This window comes from Ambystoma mexicanum, chromosome 5p (genome assembly GCF_040938575.1).
Source record: "Ambystoma mexicanum isolate Mex_15411 chromosome 5p, UKY_AmexF1_1, whole genome shotgun sequence".
Taxonomy (NCBI): domain Eukaryota; kingdom Metazoa; phylum Chordata; class Amphibia; order Caudata; family Ambystomatidae; genus Ambystoma; species Ambystoma mexicanum.
Genome location: NC_090930.1, coordinates 1,019,630,334 through 1,019,643,978, shown reverse-complemented (window position 1 = coordinate 1,019,643,978; position 13,645 = coordinate 1,019,630,334).

The following is a 13,645-nucleotide window of genomic DNA, read 5'->3' as shown; positions in this document are numbered from 1 at the left end:
GCGTAAGAGAGTTAAGCTGTAAACAAGATTAAGATATTCAACCAGCTAACGCCTGTACATATGCTTGACTCCGCAAGAAAGCTAAGAAAACAGTGCAGCTTGCTTTGCTAAGTAGAAGAAAAGCGCGGCAAGCGCCATTGTACATAATCTACCTCAAAACGAAGCACATTATTACAAGTGCGATTCCACTTTACACGAAAAGCAGAATCAACTCAGGTTACCAGAGGCCAAACAAGACAAGATCCATATTCTAGCAAAATGAGAAGAGACGGCTGAATCGAAACTCAGCAGATGCAACTCATGCCAAGAGAGTCAAGGTCATACCAATAGAAGGAACGAACAGTAGCTACATCTAATTGAAACTTAAGAACAGAATATACTGTCTCTGAAAGGTCAAGATAAGGAGGCGTAGGCAGGTGGCAAGCCGAATAAGAATGAAATGCACAAATTGAGAGAAACTAGACAAATTCACTGTGTCTGCATCACATGACCATCCGAGTGAGGAGAAGCACGGGTTCTCACCTACGCTTGGCATCCGCCCAGACAGAGATATCAGAACTTTTCCAGACAGAAGATGCAGTTTCGAGGCCAACCACAGTAAAATAATTGACACATAGTTGCTGAAGCGATGATTGATTGTAACCTTAATTGAAGGAAGGCCGGGTAGCTGAGGGGGCACCCTGCACCTTGCTGACCATTCTGCAGGATGCTAAGTAAAGTGGAAATGTATGCATGGTGTTGGTGCCAACCCAATCACAATGGACCAAATAATCTAGGGTCCTATAGTTCGTAGAATCAATGGGACGTCGTACTTTTAGTGATGTCTACAGTAGTCATTTTTGAAAGAAGGGCTTAGATGCCCACCTGACAGTGTTTACCCAGTCCCCTCACTCCGTTACCATATACAGATATAGTACCTATATTAAAGTTACCTTTTCCTAGCCAATAGAATTGTATGTTAACTTTTAAGTGTAAAACGTCAATTTTGACAAGTTTTGAGTATAAATGTCATTGTTTGTATGAAGTTTGAAGCGAGACAAACTATCGCATCACTGCTGATTGTCATGACTCCCCGTTTTTTGTACTTGTCATTAAACGGACTCCCTTTGCCAAACCGTTGAGTTGTCCTTATTGATTGGTGTTGGAGTAATAAATCTGCACCCCCATCCATCTCAAGGTGCAGCTATCTCGTCTTAAAGTATTCTCAGAGCAAACCTCAGCTATATGGGCCGGCCGGGGGTCTCCTGAGTACAGAATGATTCCTACAGACTTAGTTTTGATACCCCATCTGGGGTGCTACATAAGATTGGCCCCGAAATCTGGCCTAGTGTGGATTTTTGGTATAAATGTCTTAGCAGGCGTTATTGATCCCGACTTTCGGGGAGATTTGAATGTTCTCTCACAGAATCATGGAGAGATCCGCTTTCAGGTACGTCGTGGATATCAAATTGCTCAGGGAATTTTGGAAAGAGCTCTATTTCCTCAGTTTAAAGAAAGTGAACCAGATAAAACAGAAAGAGGTAACTTAGGCTTTGCGGAAGCTGATAAATCTCGTAACATCGAAGAACAGATCATTGCAACCTAATGTCATTACAAAAGTTTGATTGGCTCAATGGGCTCACTTCTTTTCTCATTAATCCTTTGTCATTACCTATATTCCCATATCTAAGAACATATTTGCCAATCTTTTGTCCAGAAACGGTCATCAGACATTAGAAGAACCAGTTTGGGGGACGATGTTCCCAACTTCTACTTTTATACTCACCATCAATACGTGGTTGCAGCAGTTACAAGCCAACAGTATGAGAAACCCTCCGGATCCGAGATTACATTTTCTTCTCTCTCATAAGGACGGTATGTACTATTACAATTCAGCAATTTATGTACCCACGCCTGAATTCCGGTTGAAGATTCTTCAATTAGGACACAGTTCATTGGTGGCGGGTCACTGTGGACAAAAGGCTCCCACAGATCTCATCCAGAGATACTTTTGGTAGCCCAACTTAGCGCGCAATGTAAACGTTTACCTTATCGAGTGTTCAGTATGTGCCCAAAACAAGATGCTTCGTCGACTACCAGCGGGTCAACTCTGTTCTCCTTCTTTGCCTTGGCAGAAACTGTCTACTGATTTCATTGTGGAATTACCAGAATCCCAGGGCTGCACAGTGATAATGGTGACTGTTGTTTCTTTCACAGAGCTGGCTTATTTTTCCAGCTTAAAGAAGATACCTACCGCGGAGGAGAAGATGGTGGCAGTTTTTCTGAGGGATGCTTTTCAATTGCATGGCTTACCAGAGTCCATAACCTCTGACCGAGGAGTTCAATACACATCCAGGTTTTGGGGAGCCTCGTGTAAGCATTTGGGAATCTCAAGAAACATTTAATCAGGATACCATCCAGAGACCAATAGACAGATGGAGCGCCTTAATCAAACCCTTCAACAGTATCTCCGATGCTTCACTAATATATCTCAGTACAATTGGGTGTCTCTTATGCCCTTAGCAGAATTTTCCTATAATAATACTATTCATTCAGCTACAGGAAAGACCCCTTTTCTATGTTCCTATGCTTTTCATCCCACATTGTTCCCGAAACTCTTCTCTGTTGTTGCTCATTTACCTTCTGTAGAAGAAAACATCAAGAACTTACAGGATATACAACAACAGACTCTCCAAACTACTCTGAAAGAGGCTCAGTTAATTTATAAGAGATTTGCTGATCCAAAGAGGAGAAAGGCAAAGGACTATCAGAAAGGTGACCAAGTCTGGTTATCCTCCAAATATCTACCTTGAAGACTTAAATCTGGCAAGTTCTCTCCAAGATATTTTGGACCATTTCCTATTGAAAAATGCATTAATCCCATAGCATACAAGCTCCAGTTACGAGCAACTTGGCATCGCATAGATCCAGTATTCCATACTTCCCTACTGAAGCCGTTTACGGGAAGACACCAAGAACACATCATTCCCCCGCTGAAGGATCATGTGGGTGAACATGAAGTATGTAAGATATGTGATTCTAGATTCTATTGTGGTATTCTTCAATATTTAGTGGATTGGAAGGGTGATTCCTTTGCGGAACGGTCCTGGGAACCTATGACCAATGTGCATGCCCAACGATTGGTTCAGGAGTTTCATTGACGCAACCCTTGGAAACCGGGAGGTTACCAGCATATAAGGGGGCCTGATGTAATGCATCCCGCTAGCTGCCCTTAACCGTGGAGTTTCTTTAGTCAAGTGTCCCTATGGAAAATTTGGAGAAAGGGATCCCAAACAAAATGGCGCCCAACGGCTCATGGAGCACGGTGATGTACCACGCTTGCATTCAGGTCAGAAGCGCTCGATCAGGAAATAAGAGAGGAACGGAACAGGTAGGCTGTGCGTTGCAACTGTTACCCATGGTTCCCATACACTCAGCTAATTTATTTCTTCATGGCTTCGGCTGCCCTTCTGCTCTCCTGCCTCACCTGTCCCTCTCTCCTGGTTTCCAGATTCTGGTTTCGCCGCAGCATGGCTCCTATGGTTTCTCGCTCTCCTTGTCTCTGTTCTGCCTTCTCTCCAACTCGTTACTCTCCCCTTGGCTCCTTTCCATTCTGCCTTCAGTGGATGCTCATTCCTTCTACTGCTACTCAGTCCTGCAGTTCTGCTTGCTGCCGTAGTGGATACTTACTCTGCTTCACCAACTTCTCCACATTTGTCGGGTTTATTCCTTTGTCAGCTGCAATTGCAAATCCTCCACGCTATGCCACCAGCTTCAATACATTGGACTGCATCATAGCTCCGGTTTTTTCCCCTGGAGGTTTTGTTTCCTTGAGACCTGGCTCTCTGGGTGGCCCCTATCCACCCCTGATTTATATATTTGGGTTGCACGGTGGAGACTCGGAAGGACAGGCCTTACCTCTTCTCTTCTACGGACACGAAGCCTAAGGTGGTAAGGTCTCCCACTGGCACTTTGTGTCATAAGGTGATGTGTCACCTATGATATCACATGTCTCTGTATGGACATGTGATATTGATGAGAATTATGTATTCACATGCGTAAGAATAGTTTGAATCCACAGATATTAGTTACATGTCTGTTACTTCATCCACAACAGTTATCATTTTTACATGCATATGATTCTCCTTTTTTGCTGAATTGCGATCTTTGTTTTTCAGATCGCCAAGCTGTTCTGAAATTACAACTAAAAATGCTTTCCCAACTTGTCTTCTATGAATCTACATTTTTAAATCGGCTTTCGTTATATATTTTAGCAGACTTGCATTTGAATTGTACATGGCCTGGCCTTTTTAACAGAGAGCATCTGCTGAAAAAGGCATTCTCTTGAACAAAATAATTATTCTAAGAGGCTGTATAGTGGAACAGGCACTGAAATTGTCCACTTTCAGATAAGCTTAAAAATGTAAGCCCATGGATTTGATGTTTTGGTGCAAAGTACTAGCATTTAAATGTATTTTTGTAATTTGGCAACACGGCTTTATCTTCGGTACCCCGATATGGGCTCTTGAACTCTTTTAAGAATGTATTCAAGTGAACGATAATGGTTCTGAGTTAACTGCTTCACAGCAGAGTTGAATTCTGCACAAAGAGGGCTTGAGTTCAAACTAAATTGACAATTTTGATGTTGCATATAAAGAAAATATTCTCTGTGTGTAATTTTTACTCATACAAGCAATTGGGTAATATATTATTTGATTCATATACATATTTGATCACTCAAGTGATTTGTAATAATGTTCTGTTGTATTGTGGTATTAGTTCCTACACTTGCGGGCACCACAATTGTGGAGCTAGGAATGCAGAATGTTGGGTGAAAGGATGGGTGGGCGAAGACTGAAGTAAATGGAGGAAGCACTGTGCTGTCCCGCTGGTTAATAAAGCTGCATAAATAGCTACTTACCACCTCAGAGCAGTGAATCTTGTACATCATTTTGGCAGCGGGGTTGCAGAGGTGGGGCAGACCCACGCAAGGCAACAGGTAGCTGTCCTGAATCGGTGACTCTGCATAAGGATTGCAGCGTCCTTTGAAGTGGTTGCAAGCAACAGAGTAAGGAGTGACACAGTACTGTCAAGAGTCTGCCAGGTACACTGCATTTGTTAGGCACCAAATGGGACCATTTCTTGGGGGGCCAGCGCAAATGCTAGAAGCCGGCACAAGGTGCTGATGATAAGAGCAAGGAACTGAGCTTCAGGACAACGTAGGCACGGTCACGCTCTGCTCATGGACAGGCATTAGAAGAAAGGTCATATCAAGGTCGTACGATGTGCAGCCATTTTGGTTTGGTAAATATCTATTACATCAAAGAAATGAATACCCATCTAACTCGCCACATTATAATAGTAAAAATGAAGTAAATGTAGGTGAACTAGCATGATCTTCTTCTTCGCAGCGCTTTAGTTAAACAAACAAATGTAAGAGGTTAAAAGAGTCACACATTGAACTGTAAGTTAAGGGTTTAAATTAATGAATCTTTGAACTGCATAAAAGAAAAATAGAAAATTAAAGATAAAAGGCTATAGCTACAGTAAGACATGGCCATGCAAGAAATAACGGTGCACCCCCCAGAAAGTTTTCTCCCCAATGCGGTCCAAGAATGGAGAGAATATTAGTGTTATTACATCAAGACAGTTGAGCAAGAAAATCTTACTGCTGAGAAGGAAAGGTTACTCTTGTTACATGTCCTTGGCCCAGAAGGGCAGCGCAAATATAGAGAGTTGGTAGTACTATCACAGTTGGATGCTGGAGACATAGATGCGCATGAATGTACTATCAGGCAGCTGGATCATTATTACGCACCAGAAACTAATGCTCCTATCAACAGATGCAACTTCCTAACGAGGATACAAAAGGAAGAAGAGTTAGTTGTGGAATATGTATGCTCTCTAAAGAAATGAGCGCTTACGTGTAAACTTGGTGTAGGAATTACGATGAAAGAGTTAATATGAGATCAGATTATTATTATACACATTAAAGATTCTGGGATACAAGAAAGATTATGGATGGTAGGAGACCCATCACTACAGAACGTTTTGGCCATTGCAAAGAGGATAGTACACACTCAAAGGTGCTCAAAAGAAATTAAAAATTAGAAAAAAGAGGTACAGCACTCTGAAGGAGGTAAAAAGGAGATGTAACAGAGGTGAGAAAAAAAGGAGACAAGGAATGAGAAAGAAGAAGAGTCGTGTAGTGAGACACTGGGCCTCATTCTGAGTACCGCCCTACTACGAGGTCCCTTAGCGGGTCCCGTTGTGGGTGCCTGGTTTTACCAGAAACCCTTAGTGGGAGCCGCAAAAGGACCAGGGAGCAAATAATGGTACAGCAAATTGCGGTACCGTTATTAGCTCCCTCCCCATTCCCATTGAGCCCTATGGGGGCTAAAATGGGAATGGGGATTGACTTTTTCAATGGGGAATACCGGTCCCGCAAAGGTCGGACTACACCGGTAAGTCCCCATTGAACCAGGTCGGAGTCGGTACCGGTATGGGAGGTAGTCATGGCACAAATAGCGCCATGACTACCACCATACTCGGAATGAGGCCCACTATTTAGAAATAAAGACCCGGATGGCAATGTCCTTAAAGAAAAAAAGAAACCTATGAGGAAGAGCACATGCAGGTCAGGATAAACAAGAGAAAGAGAGAGGTGTTTCAGATGCAGACGAACAGGACGTTATGCCTCGTCCAGAAACTGCCCAGCCATTGACAAAATGTGTGCCACAGGTAAGGATAGAGGCCATTTTGCAGTAGTATGCAGAAATAAAAAGAGAGTGCCAGTTGTCCAGGAAGAGTCTGATTATGAGGAAGAAAGAGTAGTAGTGGTGCGCAAAGACAGCCAACAAGGCCAGAAGTGCCCTAGTTGTGAAGTAATTGGCAAAAATCAGACACAGAAAATGATGGTGGATAGTTGTTCATCATATATGGTCATTACAGAAAACAATTGCAAGTGTTAGCAAATAAAGGACTGAAACATAGATTGCGTCAGACATACGTAATCCACGGGGGTTCGAAGGATCTAGAATACACCTGGTAGGTTACTTCATAGGTAAGGTGCAATTTAAGGACCGCACAGCTGAAATTAAAATATATGTGGCCAAGAAAGGAGTAAATGTATTGGGTTGGAGAGCTGAAAATTCATCTTGATCCATTTGAGATTGATCCTGTGCTTTACGGAGATGGAAGAAGATGTGAAACTAGTGGAGGTGAAGAAGAAAGGGAAGCTAAGTTAGGGTTGATCAAAGGGTACGCGCACAGACTCATACTCAACCCCAGGGCGAACCCAGTGATACACAAGAAAGCCAGACCTGTCCCGTTTGTGTTCATGGATAAAGTAGAGGCAGAGTTAGACAGATTGGACAAAGAGAATGTCATCGAGAAAATTGAGTGTGTGAGCACTATAGTAAAGTTGTGTGTGATTTTGCAAGTATCACAGAGCTTATTACGAGGTTACTGAAGAAGGACATTGGGTTTGTGTGGGATGAGAAGTGTGTACATGCTTTCAATGTCATAAAGGACAATATTTGTGGAGCTGTAGAACTGGGTGGTTTTGTAGTTGGTAGAGAAACAAAGCTTACTGTGGATCCCAGTGGAGTAGGACTGGGAGCAGTTTTGTTCCAGGTTGTGGAAAAACATGAAAGGTGATTTGATGTGCCTCAAAGGCTGCTACTGAAGTAGAGAGTAAATATTCGGTTATAGACAGGGAGCAGTTGGCTTGTGTGTGGGGCGTGAATTACTTTCGCAAGTACATCTGGGGAAGCAGATTTACCATAAGTACGAACCACAAACACTTAGGGGAATTGTTGACAGTCAAAGGCTTGTGCAAAGCTACCCCAGGATTGGTGAGACTGAGTGTTAGATTACAAGATTAAGATTTTGTAGTGAGGTATGTACCAGGTGTGAGAAATAATGCGGCAGATTTTCTCTCACGTTTACCGGTTAAAGATCAAAGTGATGATGAAGAACACCTAGAAGAGGAAGTTGTGGCAGCAGTCAGTGAGGTAATTTCCAAGGACAAGTGGATGGAGGAATTTACAGTACACCAATTACTAAGGAAAGTAGAATTTACAAGTAAAGGATGGTCAGCTAAAGGAGAGTTAGAAGAGAATGTAAGGCTGCTTTGGGAGGTCAGAGAGGAATATTCAATGGAGTGTGGAATATTAGTCAGAGGAGACAAGTTGGTGCCACCAGAGAAATTGAGGAAGGACTTGACGGAGAAGGCACATCAAGGTCATCCTGGTTCCACAATAACAAAGTGTAATTTAAGAGCAAAGTATTGGTTCCCAGGCATGGATTTGATGGTGGAGAGGTAGGTTTGTGAGGACTGTTGGCCTTTCAAGAGGGCTGATAGAAGTTGCATGTGTCTGAGTAGCGATTTGAGTGTGGTGCTCAAACCGGATGACGCGTGGAAGCATTTGGGAATTCATATTGTAGGGCCATACAACTGGTTATGGAGAGAGAAGAGGTTTCTGATAGTGATGGTGGATCAATGTTCTGGATGGGTTGAAGCCAAATGGGTGAGATGTGTCAGTACGGATGAGGTAATGCAGTTTTTGGAACATGTTTTTAGAAGAGAAGGTTATCCCAAGAGGATGGTGAGTGACAATGGGGTACAGTTCAGGAAACGATGAAGTAAGCATGCATGGTTGGTATTGAGTGGGGGTTTTAAGCGCTTTACCACCTGCAAATCAATGGTAAGGTGGAAAGGTGTTATGGTGGAAGCAGTAGAGCAAGTGGTCAGAAACAATTGGGATGTGAGGTCGGCGATTGAGGAAAAGTTGTGGTGTGTGAGGACATCATTGTGTAAAGATTCAGGGAAGTCAATGTTTGTGATTATGAGTAGCGGGCAACCTAATACCATGCTTAATCCAGCATGGGTTAACTTAAAGGAATGTTTTGAGAAGGAGAGCTGAAGTCGAAGAGGTTTGGACATGATGAGTTCTAACAAGACGAAATTCAAGCTGGGTGGTTATGATTAAAGAAAGGTGTGTTTCCCGTTAATGGATGTTCTAAGTTCTCAGACCCATCGAGAATAAAATAAGTATTTAACAAGTCTGTCAGGGTTGAAGATGGCGTGGGCACATTTAAAGGTGCCAAAAAAGAAGTCCCTTTCACATGAATAGCAAGATGTCAAACACTGAAACAAAAATGGCCTGGAATTCGTTTCTGTTTTTCAGGTAAAGTTAAAGAGCCATGTGGGAAGGGGCCTACCTGTCATTACCAATGTACAAGCAGTACTTTAATTTACAAAAGGAGGAATCAAAGATCCCCGTCACATGGAAAAAAATGTAAACATTGAAAACAAAAACAGCCTGCACATGTGTGTGCAAATAAAAACTGCTTCAAAAGCAAAAGTGAAAAAAAATATCACTGCTCACAGAACAATGCCAGGAAATAATACATGATGTGCGGGTTGACAAAAGCAATGTATGTTATGTTTCACCAACAAAACTCCAGTGACATTTCATGGGCCACTTTGTCTTCATGGAAAATGTCAGGCCAAGGCAGACCCTGTTTCTGGCTGTGGGCAAAACTTCACAAGGGAAAATTCCTGCTTCCAGCCTGGATGTCACATCTCAAATCTAATGACCACACGCAATAAAAATGTGCTGCTAAGGGCGTTGAAATTCAGTGTTCTCCGGACCTGCAGGCTCTGAAAGCAGGTTCTTCAAGGAAAGCCACCCTTGGCTGGAGCACAACTAGTATGTGTGAAAATGGGGGCACCCACTTCAAAGGGCAAGCTTCCAACACCAAGTAGACTGACTAAAGTACAGGCTGACCCAGTGAAAACAAATGGTCAGAAGCGGAAATTGCCATTTGTCCCACAGAAAGATTCACAATTAAGATAAAAGGACTTTTATCATTTAGGTCTTTTTCTCCACAACCATAATGTGGATTTATTTCATTTTTGTACCATTTTTTTATGTGATTTCTAGGCGATTTGGGGGATATAAAATGCATCTACCTGTGACTCAGGGAACTGTAATGTCCAGTTAAACTAGGTTTCTGGCTGATCTAAACATGTACCAAATGTGAGAGTTGGTGAGCGGGTGGAAAATGAAATTAGGGATATGCTTAGTAACTTACATATTCATAACTGTTGTGCTTTTTATGGATACACATGGCCATGCTACATCATACAGATTTGGTGGTCAGCTTATCTGATTCTCCATGATCAGCTATAACAGAATATATGTTTAGTATGGCACTTGCTAGTAAAATTATGAAGTTGAGATACATAACTAGTTTTTGCCAAAAAGCTGAAAGGAGAACATAGGGGCGATTAGAAATAGCAATTCCCATATGTTGCTCCAGACCCCTAAACCAATTCTGACTTGGAAGCTGGGTTGGGAGGAGAGAGAAGGGTAACTGTCCAATCCTAGTGGCAAGAATATTGCAGGGTACTTCCCCAAGATTATAAAATTGTTGATGTCATTGCTGCTATATAAGTTGGACTGCACTAGGACAGGACACACAAAAACCGGAAAGTCAGAAAAGGAGAAAGACCATCAGAAAGGCTGCTGAAACTTACCATCTGACAGCTGTAAGGAGACACCAGAGGAGATTGCTGAGAGTACATCTGGGTGGAGCTGTCTATTTCTAGGAAGGCCTCAAAGCTGACTGGCGCCTGTGGTGGAGCATGGGAGGCCATCTTTGGAGCGGAGTGACCAGACCCCTGTCCTATCTTTTCAGAGTGTCCTGAGATGCAGCTGGCTTCCTGAACCTCAAACAGAGGCTTGCTATGCAAGTAGAACTAAGCCCTGGAAAACCAAAAGGTGGGGAGAGTCTGCTTGCCTTGAATCCTTTCCCTTTACAGTGGGTAAGGGGAGGGCAAAACTGGGTAGATCCTTAGCCTATGTACCTCAGCCTATGTAACCACAAATATTAATTCAATTAATTCCCCATTTCGCAGAACACAGCGGGTGTATTATGTTAAAATTCGAAATTAACAAAGCTTGCTTCCCAGTGTGTGCTGAAAACTATAGCCTATATATTAATTGGGTAATCCTTATTGTAGAGCTGACCCCGACATCTGCCTTTCAGTAAGGGGGGGTTTGAAATCCAAAATTCCCTATAGCATTCCAATGTTTCTGTCTGACTTCCCAAAATAGCCCAATGCAAGAGGGGGGGAGTCTGAAAAACAAAGCGTTAAAACACCATGGGGGTAATTCATAGAATTCAGCGCACAAGTGGCGCACGCGGCTGGCACACAGTGTGCGCGTGCGAATCCCTGCGCCAGCCACGTGTGCTAAAATCCATTTCCGCGCACAGCGTATTCATGGATTCCAGCCACCAAAACCAGCCGTGGCGCACAGTGGCGCAGCGACCCTGCAGCAGCGCCAGTTACGCCCCCAAGAACGCCTCTCGCGCAGGGAAAAGCCATCAATATACCCATTCCAGCGCAAAGGGCTGCGCTAACCCTGTACCAGCACGGCAAGCGGGCTACTTGTATCACTGGGGTGCGCAGGAAGTACCTCACGCGATTGGCCCCGTGCGAGCAGGGTACGCATATTTCAGGGGTGCGCAGGAAGTTCCACACGCGATTTCCGCGGGGTACGCATATCTCAGGGGTGCGCGGGAAGTGCCACACGCGATTTCAGCAGGGTACGTGTATTTCGGGGTGCGGGGCAAGTTTCACACGCGATTTCAGCAGGGTACGTGTATTTCAGGGGTGCGCGGGAATTTCCACACGCGATTGGGCCCGTGCGAGCAGGGTACGCATATCTCAGGGGTGCGCGGGAAGTGCCACACGCAATTTCAGCAGGGTACGTGTATTTCAGGGGTGCACGGGAAATTCCACACGCGATTGGGCCCGTGCGAGCATGGTACGCGTATCTCAGGGGTGCGCGGGAAGTGCCACACGCGATTGCAGCAGGGTACGTGTATTTCAGGGGTGCGCGGGAATTTCCACACGCGATTTCATCGTGGTACGTGTATTTTGGGGTGCGGGGGAAGTTTCACACGCGACATCAGCAGGGCACATGTATTTCAGGGGTGCGCGGGAAGTTCCACACACGATTTCATCAGGGTACGTGTATTTCGTGGTGCGGGGGAAGTTTCACACGCGACATCAGCAGGGTACGTGTATTCCAGGGGTGCGCGGGGAGCACCACACGTGAATTCCATGTGTGGGTCCTCCCAGGTGTTCCCTCTACACCCTCCACGGCCCCTGCAGGTGGCTCACACCACAGGGGCCTACCCTGCACATGTCCTGCAGGCACACCATCCACCATGGCCATGACCCCCAGCCAACCCACATGTCAACTTGCACTACTGCCCACCAATGCATGTCCCCCTGCACCCCCAGCCACCAGGGGCACCCTCCACCAGGCCCCCACCCATGTCTCCCACCACCCCCACCCCCCAGCAGTGCAGGGGCACCCTCCACCAGGCCCCCACCCATGTCTCCCACCACCCCCACCCCCCAGCACTGTGGGGCACCCTCCACCAGGCCCCCACCCATGTCTCCCACCACCCCCACCCCCCAGCACTGTGGGGCACCTGCCAGCAGGCCCCCACCCATGTGAAACTCATGTCTCCCACCACCCCCACCCCCCAGCACTGTGGGGTACCTGCCAGCAGGCCCCCACCCATGTCCAACTCATGTCTCCCACCACCCCCACCCCCCAGCACTGTGGGGCACCTGCCAGCAGGCCCCCACCCATGTCCAACCCATGTCTCCCACCACCCCCACCCCCCAGCACTGTGGGGCACCCTCCACCAGGCCCCCACCCATGTCTCCTACCACGCCCACCCGCCAGCACTGTGGGGCACCTGCCAGCAGGCCCCCACCCATGTCCAACTCATGTCTCCCACCCCCCCACCCCCCAGCACTGTGGGGCACCTGCCAGCAGGCCCCCACCCATGTCTCCCACCACCCCCACCCCCCAGCAGTGCAGGGGCACCCTCCACCAGGCCCCCACCCATGTCTCCCACCCCCCCACCCCCCAGCACTGTGGGGCACCTGCCAGCAGGCCCCCACCCATGTCTCCCACCACCCCCGCCCCCCCAGCCACCACGGTCACCCTCCACCAGGCCCCCACCCATGTCTCCCACCACCCCCACGCCCCAGCCACCAGGGGCACCCTCCACCAGGCCCCCACCCATGTCTCCCACCACCCCCACCCCCCAGCACTGTGGGGCACCCTCCACCAGGCCCCCACCCATGTCTCCCACCACCCCCACCCCCCAGCACTGTGGGGAACCTGCCAGCAGGCCCCCACCCATGTCTCCCACCACCCCCACCCCCCAGCACTATGGGGCACCTGCCAGCAGGCCCCCACCCATGTCCAACTCATGTCTCCCACCACCCCCACCCCCCAGCACTGTGGGGCACCTGCCAGCAGGCCCCCACCCATGACTCCCACCACCCCCACCCCCCAGCAGTGCAGGGGCACCCACCACCAGGCCCCCACCCATGTCTCCCAGCACCTCCACCCCCCAGCCACCAGGGGCAGCCTCCACCAGGCCCCCACCCATGTCTCCCACCACCCCCAGCCACCAGGGGCACCCTCCACCAGGCCCCCACCCATGTCTCCCACCACCCCACCCCCCAGCCACCAGGGGCACCCTCCACCAGGCCCCCACCCATGTCTCCCACCACCCCAACCCCCCAGCAGTGCAGGGGCACCCTCCACCAGGCCCCCACCCA